Consider the following 13,736-nt stretch of genomic DNA (forward strand, 5'->3'; position numbering starts at 1 on the left):
AATCGGTTCAGCCTTTTATGATTCTATTCGGAATAAACAAATTTACAAAGCCACAAAAAAAACAAACACAAATTCATTTTTATATATATTTTGGAGTGAAGATCAGCCAGAAGCATTGCAAGAGCTACCAATGCATCCAGAGAAAGTCACAGTTTGGTGTGGTTTATGGGCTGGTGGCATTATTGGACCGTACTTCTTCAAAGATTATGCGTATCGTAACGTAACTGTGACTGGTGAGCGCTTTCGTGAGGTTATATCCAACTTTTTTTTGTCCAAAATGAAAGAGCTTGACTTGTGGTTTCATCAAAATGGTGTTACATGCCACATGCATGCGTAATAATAGACTTATGGAGAGTGAAGCTCGGTGAACATTTTATTTCACGTTCGGGACAGGTTAATTGGCCGTCTAGGTCGTGCGATTTCATCAAAATGGTGTTACATGCCACATGCATGCGTAATAATAGACTTATGGAGAGTCAAGCTCGGTGAACATTTTATTTCATGTTCGGGACAGGTTAATTGGCCGTCTAGGTCGTCCGATTTAACGCCTTTAGAATATTTTCCGTGGGACTATGTTCAAGCTCATATCTTCAATTTACGCATTGGAAGACAACGTTGAAGCATTTATTCGTGAGATACCTCCAGAAATGTTGGAGAGTATGCCAAAAGTGGACTTAGCGGATTGAGCATTTGAAGAGCAGTCGCGGTAATCATTTGTATGAAATAATCTTCAAACATTAATTTATATGGACCGTACTATGGATTCAATAAAGATTTTATGAATTTTTCTGAATTTTACATGTTTTTTTTTTTGAAAAAATTTCCTATAGCTCTTAAAAAATCACCCTTTATATAGATTATCAATATTAAGGACAAACCTGAACCCCGTTTACACTGCTCTTTAAATCAGCATTTAATGGCTCGGTCATCTCTTTTCCCTTTATAAAATCAGCTGACGAGAGCTTTAAATCCGGATTTAATGAGCAGTGTATACGGGGTTTTAAAAACTAAAATATACCGAATATGCAAATTCAACTTTTTTCCTTTCTGACCGAAGGCTTGGTATACATACCTATAAGGAAAAAGTTTAGCTCCTCAAAGAGGCACCAAATGGCTCACGGTGGCACTTTCGTAGTAGGTTAGGTAAGGTTAAGTTGAAAAGAGGGTGCATATATTAATCCGCCCCATGCCACTATGGACGTACATCTAAGCCAGTAAAAACTATTAAGTAACCTCTAAAAAGAAAATTTTAAGTTAGGAATTCCGTTCTACTTACAAAATCGTTAATTTTCAATACCACACCCCTAAGTTGGTTCATGGCTGGTATTGTCTCCACCTAAGTGCCGGTATCTGTTGTACGCGAAAGCCGGGCAATGACAAAAAAAATACTCCAACGTCTCAAAATCTGCCCCGCATGCCCTACACATGCTATCACTTGCAGCACCGATTTTTCTTAAGTGAGCTCATAGTCCTATGTGTCCCGTTATAATACCAATAGCTATACTGACCTCCTCCTTTCAGTAATAGGCTCGCCTTCTCACGATCTGGGCCCCCCATAGGATTTTCGCCGTCCTACCGACCGTTTCGTTGTTCCACAATGTTGCATGCGCATTCGTCGCCCACTCCCTTAACTCGGACTGCGTCGAAACGAAAGGCTTCGGGTTAACCAAGTTTATCGACGGCAGTCCTTTGGCCTTCACCGCCAAATCGTCTGGCCTTTCATTTCCCCTTACTCCGTTATGGCCCGGCACCCAAACGATGCTTATTTTTCCATCCTCAGAGAAGGCGTTAATCTCCTTCTTACACTGCAAGACTGTTCGTGACCTTACCGTCGTGATTGTTATTGCCCTTATGACCTGTTTACTGTCCGTAAAGATGTTCATACTCGACATCCCCGCGTTAACACCACACCACTTCACGCATTCCGTGATCATCCGGATCTCCGCCTTCAGCACCGTATTATGGTCAGGCAGTCTAAAACAGATCTCAATCCCTGGGTTCTCAATGTAAACCCCCAGGCCCACTCTGTCCTCTAGCTTTGATCCATCCGTGTTACATGATCTTCCAGATGGCAATACTAGGGTTCCGTTAATCCAAGACTGTGCCGATGGCAGCAGTGCCACGCACTCGTTCTCAAGTACGTCTCAGGTATCCGATAGGAAACCCTTTCCCTTCCTTTTAGGTTTCCTATGGTCGCCTCGATTATAACGCATAACGTATGAGCTGCTCCCATCCTCAATTCATTCTCCCATCGCCTTAAATCTCATAGCCGCAGTGGCTGCCTTACAATTAATTTGTATGTCAATGGGTCGGATATCTAGTATAGTCTCCAGTGCCCTAGTGGGCGTGGTCCTCATCACTTCGCCTATGCCAAGACAACATGTTCTCTGAACCTGTTGTATGGTCCCTATGTTGCACTTTTTCTCCATAGCTGTCCACCAAACTGCTGAGGCGTAAGTAAGTATTGATCTAATCACGCTACTGTAGAGTCAGTGGGATAACCTCGGATTCAGGCCCCATTTCGAGCTACGGCCCGTCTATATAGTGCCCAACATCTGCGAGCCTTCTCAGTACGCTCCTGAATGTGACACTTCCAATTCAGTTTCCTGTCCAAGATCACACCTAAGTATTTGACCTTGTCAGATATCGAAATTGTCTAATTGAGGAAGCGTGGTGCTTTAAATTGACCCACCTTCTTTTTCCTCGTGATCAGGCATACTTCAGTCTTCTGTGGGTAAACATTAAGACCTCAGGGTCTAGCACAGATGTCATATGCCATATGCAAGACCCTTCGGCCCTTCTGCATGGCTCGTTCGGATCCTTACCCCTTAGAAGTATTATAACATCGTCTGCATAGCAGACTGGTTCAAATCCCTCCTCAGTCAGCATCCGTAATAGGTTATTAATGGTGGTCACCCATAGGAGTGGCGATAAAATGCCCTCCTGTGGCGTGCCTTGTGCCACTTTCTCCTTTATATTTATGCCATGGAACACACAATTTATCCACCTGTCCGTTAGCATATGGTTTATCCAGTCTCTAAGGACCGGGTTCACCCGGTATTGGTCTAAGGATTGGATCAGTGGTCCGCACATTGTTAAAAGCCCCCTCGATGTCAATGCATACCGCCAAGGTGTACATTTTGGCATCGAAGGATTCTTCTTTTTTATGCACAATCTCGTGCAGGGCAGTCTCCACTGACCTTGACATAGCCATGCTGTTTGTATTTGAGCAGTTCCTACTCTTTGTCAAGGTGTCAACAATACGTTCCATGGTTTTGAGTCCTAGGCACGCTTTGATAATGTTGACCAAATGAGGCGCAAGATAGTCTGCCTCTTTCTGTAGTAGCGCCGGAAATATTTCATCAGGTCCGGGAGACTTAAATGGTTTGAAGCTCCTCAAGCACTCCTTCACTATAAATTCCGTAATTATAAACCTTCGATCAACGTCATTATTCCAAGATTCCGGTGTGTCCGTGAGTCACGTTATATCCTGTGGATGAAACATGTCCTCCGTTATCTCTGCGCTCAATCCCATGTCGTCTACTAAAGTTTCAGTTTGGACATGGGTTTTTGAGAGAAACTTTTTTACCTTGGCGGCGTCATTAACGCTATCGACCTGTTCGCAGACAGTGTCATATTTCTTAGAACTCTCTAGTATTCTTATCTATTTGAACCAATATTTACTGTGATTTAGACATAAATAAAAAATTTTGATTAAATTTGCGGTGTTGAAAGAAAGTGTCTGAAGTTAAAATCGAGCAAAGTTTTGTCGATTCCCTCCAAATACTTCTACTGAGTAGCTCCCATGCGAATAGGTAACAATGTTAAATGAATGTCAACAATAAATTTTATGTTAAGACTGTTGTCAACTAAAATGAAAACAGCTGATCAACGTTATCTAATTCGTCTAGCTATTCTTTTAAAAAAATATTGATCACAATATTTATTATTAAAAATTACAAAAGATAAAAAAAAACGCAATTTCTCTACACGAAAAAAGTTCAAAACAAATATACATAGGTATATATTATTTGACAATCAATCATTGATGATTCATTAAATACATACCAGTTTGTTTGGTGATTCCTGGGGCTTAAGCGGCATCATACAGCAACAACGACTCTTGGCAGAGCAACAATACACAAGTGGTAAAACAACAAACGTAGGTAGAGCAACAACAACAACAACAACAAAAAAAACAATTTGTTGATCACTGAGACATTTGTTGTTGTCATTGGCCATAACATGGGGTGGGGGGAGAGGAACAGGCATCGATGTGTAGGTCATTCATAAATATGTGTTTGTGTTCAACAAAAATGACGTTATAACGTCACCAACTGGCATATGGGAGAGATCATTTCATTTCACCACATGCGAGAGTAAACACCAACGAACTGTATTCACAGCAACTGCAACAACAACAACCACAACACTTAACACATCAAAAAAAACTTTATGATCGAACACTGCTGCTTTTAGAATTTTCAATATCGCTGTGTTATCATTTTTAAGGTAGATTTTTTTTTGTTAATCAAAATTTTCATTTTATTTTAATTGGTAAGACCTACTTTTGTGATAATTGATAAGACTACACCCTTTATCAACCACCTGTGAATGAATTTCCAAAATCACTTATCTCAAGCACTTAAATTTATCTGGTAGATAAATTTTTCGAATTTTTATAACCCACACACACACACACACGCACATACGCTGGAGCGCATTCACACATCACATTGATGATTTAACCCAAGCTTAAAACAACGTAGAAAATAACAAAGAACACTGATGTTTTACTCTTTCATTCCGTTGTTGTTTTTATTTCTTTTCTTCAAGAAAGGTGTTGGTTTTAATAAAAAGCCATTGACCGACGGAATCGAATTCGTTTATTCTGATATTTCATTTCATTTTAACACGTTTTCAAACCAATATTTATTGCGGTAACCATTTTCTCTCTTCTATTTTTATTACCTCGTATTATTTTCAACTTGATTGGACAATACTTGTGAAAACACAAAAATTCTTTACACTTTTTAGATATATTAATTCGATTTTCGTTGGTTTTATTGTTCAAAACTTCAATAATTATTATTGTATTTCGTTATTAGTTTGCCGCACACTAGCATTTGATTACCCGCGTGGCCGAGAGACCGTAACTTTTGTTCTTATCGCCCGGTTAAGACTGATTGAATGTGTTTTGTGTTGGTAGTTGTTGGCCACTGCAAAAACCAAAACAGAACCATAAACAGCAGACGTATGGGGGGGGGGCGGGCACTTGGTGCAAATGACGAAAAAAGCAAAAAAGAAATGTCAAACGCCTTACAAACCATGTAGTAAAGCCACATACCACTGGCTATTCGTTGTCGTAATCGAAATAAATCCAGAATCGATTAATTTGAATGCATACAAAGTAATCGATTTAAATTAACTTTGAACTGGCAAACTTATCGATATGTTATGGAATCTGTAAAGATAATTTAGCGGCGACACAAACCTTTAGGCTTTTAATAAAGTACAGAAACTGAGAGGCAGGTAGTGCTGGTGAGCATCGTGGTGAATTGAAAAACGTCGCACTAATAGCCTGTTTATGGACATCAAACAATAATCCAGACGAACAAATGGCACGAAAACGAATCTTTTCGGTTTGTGCACATCGAAATCATATTTTCGCCCTTACATATGTAAGCTATGTTAATACTATTAAATGCTTACGATTTTAGCATTGCCATAAGGGTGTTTTTCCAATTTCTCTTGATCAACTTCTAATTTTTATATACAATTCTGCAACTCTTAGGCTATTTGTTATACTCATCACCATAGAATGGAGGTATACTAATTTAGTCATTCCGTTTATAACACCTCAAAATATTCGTCTAAGACCCCATAGAGTATATATATTCTCGATATTCTCGACATTCTGAGTCGATCTACCCAGTCCGTCAATCTGTCGAAATCATGATAGCGGTCGAACGTGTAGAGCTAGCCACTTGACCTATATAAAGTATATATATTCTTGATCAGCGTAAAAATCTAAGACGATCTAGCCATGTCCGTCCGTCTGTCCGTCTGCCTGTTAAAATCACGCTACAGTCTTTAAAAAAAGAGATATTGAACTGAAATTTTGCACAGATTATTTTTTGTCCATAAGCAGGTTAATTTCTAAGATGGGTTATATTGGACTATATATTGATATAGCCCCCACATAGACCGATCCGCCGATTTAGGGTCTTTGACCCATAAACGCCACATTTCTTATCCGATTTTGCTGAAATTTGGGACAGTGAGTTGTGTTAGGCCAGTCGACATCCTTCTTCAATTTGGCCTAGATCGATCCAAATTCCGATATAGCTGCCATATAGACCGATCCGCCGAATAAGGGTCTTATGTCCATAAAAGGCGCATTTTATATCCGATTTTGCTGAAATTTGGAACAGGGAGTTTTGTTAAGACCTTCGACATCCTTCTTCAATTTGGCCCAGATCGGTTTAGATTTGGATATAGCTGCGATATAGACCGATCCCCCAATTAATGTCTTAGGCCCATAAAAGCCACATTTATTATCCGATTTTGCTGAAATTTGGGACAGCGAGTTGTGTTAGACCCTTCGAAATATTTCTTCAATTTAGCCCAGATCGGTCCAGATCTGGATATAACTGCCATATGAACCGATCTCTCGATTTAAGGCTTTGGGCCCATAAAAGGCGCATTTATTGTTCGATGTCGCCGAAATTTGAGACAGTTAGTTAAGTTAAGCCCCTTGACATACTTCGGACACACGGCAAAGATCGGTGCAGGTTTGAATATAGCTACCATATAGACCGTTTTCTCGATTTAGGGTTTTGGGCCCCTAAAAGGCGCATGTAAAACCCGATGTCGCCGAAATTCGGGACAGTAAGTTGTGTTAGGCCCTTCGACACCCTTCTTCAATTTGGTCTAGAGCGGTTCAGATTTGAATAAAGCTGCCGTATGGACCGATCTCTCGATTTAAGGTTTTGGGCCCATAAAAGGCGCATTTATATTCCGATTTCACAGGAATTTGACACAGTGACTTATGTTAGGCTTTTCGACATCCGCGTCGTATATGGTTCAAATCGGTTTAATGTTAGATATAGCTACTAAAAAGACCAATATTTTGTTATACACAATTGAACAATGACTTGTACTTACTATTATTTGGTCCAAATCGGAACATATTTGAATCTAACTGCTATGGGGCATAAAGTATGCATTTTTCACCGGCTTTTGACGGAAGGTGGTTGACATATATACCCGATGTGGCGGGTATCCAAAGTTCGGCCCTGCCGAACTTTTAGCGTTTTTACTTGTATACTACAGAAGAGGAGTCAAACATTGAAGAAGGACCTCGTAGGCAATTACGAGACAGATTCAACGTTGTGGAGATATCTACTCTCCAATAAGTTTATGGCTGAAAAACTATTAATCAAAATTTGTATAATATGTTTTTTTTTTTAAATTTCGTGTGTCGAAATACAGTTTTCGTAAGCTTCATCGAGAACTTGAGAAAAGTTCACTGTCGTCCTAGAGAAGTACCGCCATATAAGATGATATCAAGCTTGCGACATTTTTGCCTTTCCTGGCTACAGAGAGCTACCAGCAAACTGTTGGAAAAAAGTTTTTTTTAACTTCTTGCAGAACATTCGTTTGCAAAATATTTCAAGAATTTTTGGGATTTTTTGAAAACAGAGTGTGTCGTCGGTTTATGAAAATGCTATCTCCTGAGGAAGAAATAAAAAATAAAACGATATTTTTATGATAAAAAGGGATTTCCAGGCGTCATTGGATGCATACAAGAGCCCTGGAGATAATATAAAAGACTTATAAAACAACCGTAAAGGCCATTGTATGTTAGGTTAGGTGAGAGTGGCAGTTCTTTACAGACTCACTTAGATAATTTAAAGTCCATTGTGATACCACAGTTGCGACAGACCAAGGCTTCTGGCGGGCATCGAACCCACGACCCCTGCACTGGTAATCGAAGCACGCTACCAATTTGGCTACCGGGGCGACCTAAACGCTATTGTAGCATAATCGCAATAGATTTCAATGCTTAGGTTAGGTTAGGCAAGGTTTAAGTGGCAGTCTGCCATCAGACTCACTTTGACGTTTCCGTCCATTGTGATACCACAGCAACAGAAGAAGGAAGATGCTTTCAAAAGCCCAACAACTTGCGAATGATCACATTCGCTTAATCAGACAGGTTCTCAAAGAATTGAGAACCTAAAGTGGAACTCCTTCTGCATGCATGTGCGAACACGCAGAAGGTGTTCTATAGTCTCTTCTTTTTCGATGACCTCACAGCTTCTGCAAAAGTCGTTGCTGGCAACCTTCAGTCTATCAGCATGTTTTCCGATTAGACAGTGACCTGTCATAACGTACACAACGACTGAGTCCTCTGTTCTAGCCGTTAGACTTCTTCAAGCCTAGAATAGGCCCCATAGTTTTGGAATGCCCACAGCCTCCTCTTTGTGACCATCTATCATTCGTTGCTCTTCGGGCCTGATGCTGAAAACTTTGCTTACATGTCGCTAAAGGCATACCCACAGATTCTAGTTTCCCTGAAATGTGTAGGGTAGTTCCTAGTCTCGCAAGTTCATCCGCTTTACAATTCCCTGGGATATCTCTGTGGCCCGGCGCCCAGAACGGGTGAATTTTGAACTGTTCAGCCATTTCGTTGAGGGATCTGCGACAGTCGAGGGCGGTTTTTGTGTTCAGATATACGTTCTCCAGGGATTTAATGGCAGTCTGCTACTGACTGTCTGAGAAGATATTTATGCCAATCGTTGTTATGACATTATATCTTAGCCATTCCACCACTTCCTTAATTGCAAGGATCTCCGCTTGATACACACTGTAGTGGTCGAGTAACCTTTTCGATATGATCAGTTCTAGGACTTTAGATTACATCCCAAAGCCCACCTGGTCGTTAAGTTTGGAACCATCCATATAGAAGTCTTTGTAAATTTTATTCCCAGGGATATCGTGGATCCAATCGGTTCTATCAGAACCGGCTCAGGTAAGTGTAATACACACTGCCAGGAACATCGGATATTATATCAAGGATGACACAGTGTCCGTTGCCGCCACAAGACCAATGAGACAGCTCCCTTAACCTCACGGCAGTGGTCGCTGCAATTTGGGTAGCCACAATGTTCAGAGGCATAATATGTAGCATTAAATTCAGTGCATCAGATGGTGTCGTCTTCAGTGCGGCTGTGATGCACAAACAAGCCATTCTTTGGACCCGGTTAAATATTGAGCAGTAGGTGGACTTTTGAAGCGCTGTCCACCAGACCACAACACCATACAGCATTATAGGTCTGATAACTGCAGTATATACCCAATGCATGACACGCGGTCTAAATCCCCAACTTTTGCCAATGGCTCTCTTGCAGGTGTATAGGGCAAGATTCGACTTTCTTGTCCTTTCCAAAGTGTTGGGTTTGAAGTTCAATTAACTGTCCAGCAAAACACCCAGGTATTTTGAGTTTTCTGTAAATGAAACATTCTCTCCTCCTAAGAAGACGGGTGCCACTGTAGGCATCTTTTATCTCCTGCTGAGAAGAATTACTTCTGTCTTGCGCGGATTTATACCTAGACCACTTTCGGTTGCACGTAGAGCTTCCTGAAGTATATCTCTTAGAGTGCTGGGAAACTTTACCCTAACTGCAATTGCCACGTCATCAGCATACGCGACCACTTTTACACATTTTTCTTTTAGAGACAATACTATATTGTAAATGGCTATGTTCTAAAGTAAAGGAGACAGTACACCTTGAGGTGTTCCTCTGCTGATCTATCTTTTAAGATCCACAGATCCCAAGCCTGCCGTAATGAATCTTTCAGTAAATAAGATATTAATAAACTTTCTTACGGTGCAGTTGAAGCCTAGAAACTCCAACTCCGTTATGATTGACGTCGGTTTTACATTATTGAAAACAAAGCACCTTCAATGTCAAAAAATGTTATCATTGTATATTCCTTGACAGCGAGGGAACCCTTTGTGTAGCCTACTAGGTAGGGAAGGGCTGTTTCAGTAGATTTTCCTTTACTATAGGCATGTTGCTGGCGAGACAGGCGATTTTGAGGGATCTTTACCTCAAGATAGGTTTCTATTAACGTCTCAAGAGTCTTTAGTGGTGGAATGGCTAAGATATAATGTCATAACCACGATTGGGATAAATATCTTCTGAGAAAGCCAGGCAGTCATTAAAACCCTTTCTGAACACAAAAACCGCCCTCGACTGTCGCAGATCTCTCAACGAGATGGCTGAACAGTTAAAAATTCAACTGTTCTTGTCACAAAGAGGGTGCTGTGGGCATTCCAAAAATATGTGGCCTAATCTAGACTTGAAGGGGTCTACCGCTTTGTTGTTATTGGCTAGAACAGACGTCTCAGTCATTGTGTCCATCATGACGATCATTGTCTGATCGAAAAACATGACGACAGACTGACAAAATCCGAAGCTGTGAGGACGTCGAGGAAGAACAGATTATGGAACATCTGCTATGTGTGTTCCGCACTGGCAGTCAGAAAGAGGTCCCCTTTAGGCTCTCATTTCTTTGAGGACTTCTTTGATTTAGCGGATGTGAACATTCGCAAATTGTGAGGCTTTTTAAAGCAATCTGGATGGTTTAACAGTGGGACTAGAAGATATCTTCCTTCTGCTGTTCCTTTGATATCACAATGGAAGAATCTATCCTAATCTAAGTGCATCCAACTTTGAACGTCGCTTTGACACTGGGTATCTTAACCGATCGCTATAATATTTCGCATTTTGCTTATTGGGATCAAGAGGGGGAAAAATGGAAGATACGATTTTCTCTTTTGCAAAAAAAAAAAAAAAATATCCTCTAAAGCATGGACGGTCTACTATATATATTTTTGATCGTTAATTAATAGTTTCTATGCTTTTTGGAAACATTAATCTTCATTCGTAGCAAATGGAATAACAGAAGCAAATACCACCATCCAATGATATTGATTATAAACAGAGCAAATATTAATGGGACCGTTGAACTTTGTCAGGGCGGCTGTCCCTTCTAAAAAGTATTTTCATCTAGCGGAACTGATAACGCAACTATTATATTTATAAATAAGTACAAATACATATAATAACTGTAAATGCAAGTTCTGGCAACTAAGCTGGTTAAATAAACAAAAATGTGTTTAAATTTAAATTTAAAATCGTTTAAAAACTTTGGGTATTCAATGCTAATGTGGGATCGATTACCTTTACGTATGCTATTGTCATATGCTTTTGCAATACGATGGTAAGCATTTATAAACATGACAATAATCCTTGTCGTACAATAATTATTGTCACATTTACTTCAGCAAATGGCGATGTGGACAATTTGCACAAAAAATGTGTAACAAAAATGGTTTTCAACATTCAATTGAAAACAAACCAAAATTCTGGATCGTCGGTTGATACGATAGTTTTCGAGGGTAAACTACGATGCAAATAACATTCATGGTGTTATCGGGATTATGTCTTTTGAAACAAAACATCAGAAATTAAAAAAAAAAAAAATATGTACTCGAATTGGCAATTAGACATACTTCGTGTTTTAATGTAATTATTTATAGCAAATTTTGTCCATCGTATAATGTTTCAAAATGAAATGGCATGATGAATTTTTGAAAGAAGAGGGAGTGATGCTGGTTATCATAAAAATCCATTTTAGTAAAGCTGTCTATTGGAATTTAAGAATTGCTGCACATCAGGGTGTTCACTCACCTATAAATCAGGGATGGAAAATACAAATTTTAAAATGGTACTAAAAAGGTACTTTTTAGACCGAAAGAGTACTTTTAAGTTTTGCATAAAGCATTCCAAAATATTGGAGTGCAGGTATACAAAATATATCTTTGGAAAACTTCTGCCTCGCCGTTTACAGATTACACAATGTGTGATGGAAATTTAAGTAAAGAAAACCTCAAAAGAGTTTTGGTTCTCAGATCAATACCCTCCACCATAGGCTGGGGGTATACTATCTTCGCTATTCCTTTAGTAACACATCAAAATATTGGTCTTAGGCCCCATTAAGTATATATTCTGAATCGCCATGACATTTTAAGTCGATCTTGCCATGTCGGTTCGTTTGACGTCAGTCTGTGGAAAGTAGAGGTGTTTTAGTTCCTTTTAGTGATCGCTCCTTTTAATTAAGTTCCACAAAAGGAACTAGTTCCTTATCTTAGTTACTTAGCTACTTTCTCATTTGCGATTCCCTTTTTTGATTACTACATCTATCTCAACCGATCTCCCGAAATAAAGTAGAGAAAGTAGAGGTGGGCATTTTAGTTCCTTTTAGTGACCGCTCCTTATAGTTCCGTTCCACAAAAGGAACTAGTGCATTTTCTTAGTTCTTTAGGTACTTTCTCATTTGTGATCCCCTTTTTTGATTACTACATCGATCTCCCGATATTAGTTCTTGAGCCTCTTACTTTAATTGGCTATGAGAGAATATTTGTCCGAACGTAGAATAACGTTCAAAGCATCTCAATCTTCTGCGCTCATTCTAAAATCTCTGACACCAAGTTTCGAGGTGTCTCCCACCACTTGATCTTTCCTTCGGGCTTTTGGCCTTTCCGGTTTGCGTGTACCAACGTGTTTGCCTTCAAAAGACTTCTTTGCTGGAGCTTCTTCATCCATTCTGGCAACATGACCCAGCCAACGCAGCCGTTGTATTTTGATACGTGTAACTATGCTATTGTAGTCATACTGTTCACACAGCTCTTACAACTCGTGGTTCATACGTCGCCTATATTCTCCATCATCCCAAACTGGTCCATATATTTTACGAAGAATCTTTCTCTCAAGTACCCCAAGCACTGCCTCATCTGCTTTCACAAGTACCCATGCTTCAGAACTATATAACAGCTCGGGTAGTATCAGTGTCTTGTATAGTTTAATCTTCATCTGTCGAGAGGTGGCCTTGTTTTTAAACTGCTTACTTAGTCCAAAGTAGCATCTGTTTGACAGTATTATTCTTCGCTTAATCTCAAAACTGGTGTCATTCGTTTCGGTTAAGGCAGTGCCGAGGTTGGTAAAGTTACTAACTATCTCAAAGTTGTGGTTCCCAACTTTCTACATTTTCTTCAGCTGCTCGGCTGTAGAAGGCGTTTTGGGAGTTGAAACCATCCATTTCGTCTTATCTCCACTTACTGCCAGTCAGCATGATATCAGTGTCAGTTACCAGATTTCCTTCATTGTCTCTGCAGGAGGATCTGCCTGCACCAATGCCATCGGTTTGATGTTTAATTCTTTGGTAGAATTACCGGACTTCATTCTGACGCCTGTACATCTAGATTCGCTCACACTCACGTCTTTCCATTTCTTTTTGCGGAATAGATGTTTCTCCTCTCTCCTTTTCTCCCGATACCTCTCCGTTGCGTTGCTATTGCAGGATTGCTCTATATGCCGCATTCTTGGCTTCAGTAGCATCTCGACACTCTTGGTCGTACCATGGGTTTCTTGGAGGAGGCTTCCGGTACCCAAGTACTGATTTCGCGGCATTTTTCATGGAGTGGACAATAGTTTGCCACTGCGCCATTATATCATCGGAACAATGAGTGCTTTCAACAAGCAGTTGGGTCAGTCGAGTGGAGTATGTCGCTGCCATCTGTGTTGTTTGCAGCTTTTAAATGTCCAGCTTTCGTGCAGTGTCAGATCGTACTTTGTTCGCCATGTCCAAACGGGAGCGAAAGGTAT

General features: G+C 40.0%; 1 protein-coding gene across 3 annotated transcripts in view; it reads right to left on the reverse strand.

Annotated features, from left to right (window-relative positions):
* Positions 1 to 5,157, reverse strand: part of LOC106082738 (vascular endothelial growth factor receptor 1) — a 291,986-nt gene extending 286,829 nt beyond the window's left edge. For all 3 annotated transcript variants that reach the window (XM_013245442.2, XM_059366064.1, XM_059366063.1), the window contains exon 1: positions 4,972 to 5,157. The gene's annotated coding sequence lies outside the window, so the exon portion shown is untranslated. The remainder of the gene's footprint in view (positions 1 to 4,971) is intronic.
* Positions 5,158 to 13,736: the final 8,579 nt, after the last annotated feature.

The sequence above is a fragment of the Stomoxys calcitrans genome, chromosome 3 (assembly GCF_963082655.1).
Source record: "Stomoxys calcitrans chromosome 3, idStoCalc2.1, whole genome shotgun sequence".
Taxonomy (NCBI): Eukaryota; Metazoa; Arthropoda; class Insecta; order Diptera; family Muscidae; genus Stomoxys; species Stomoxys calcitrans.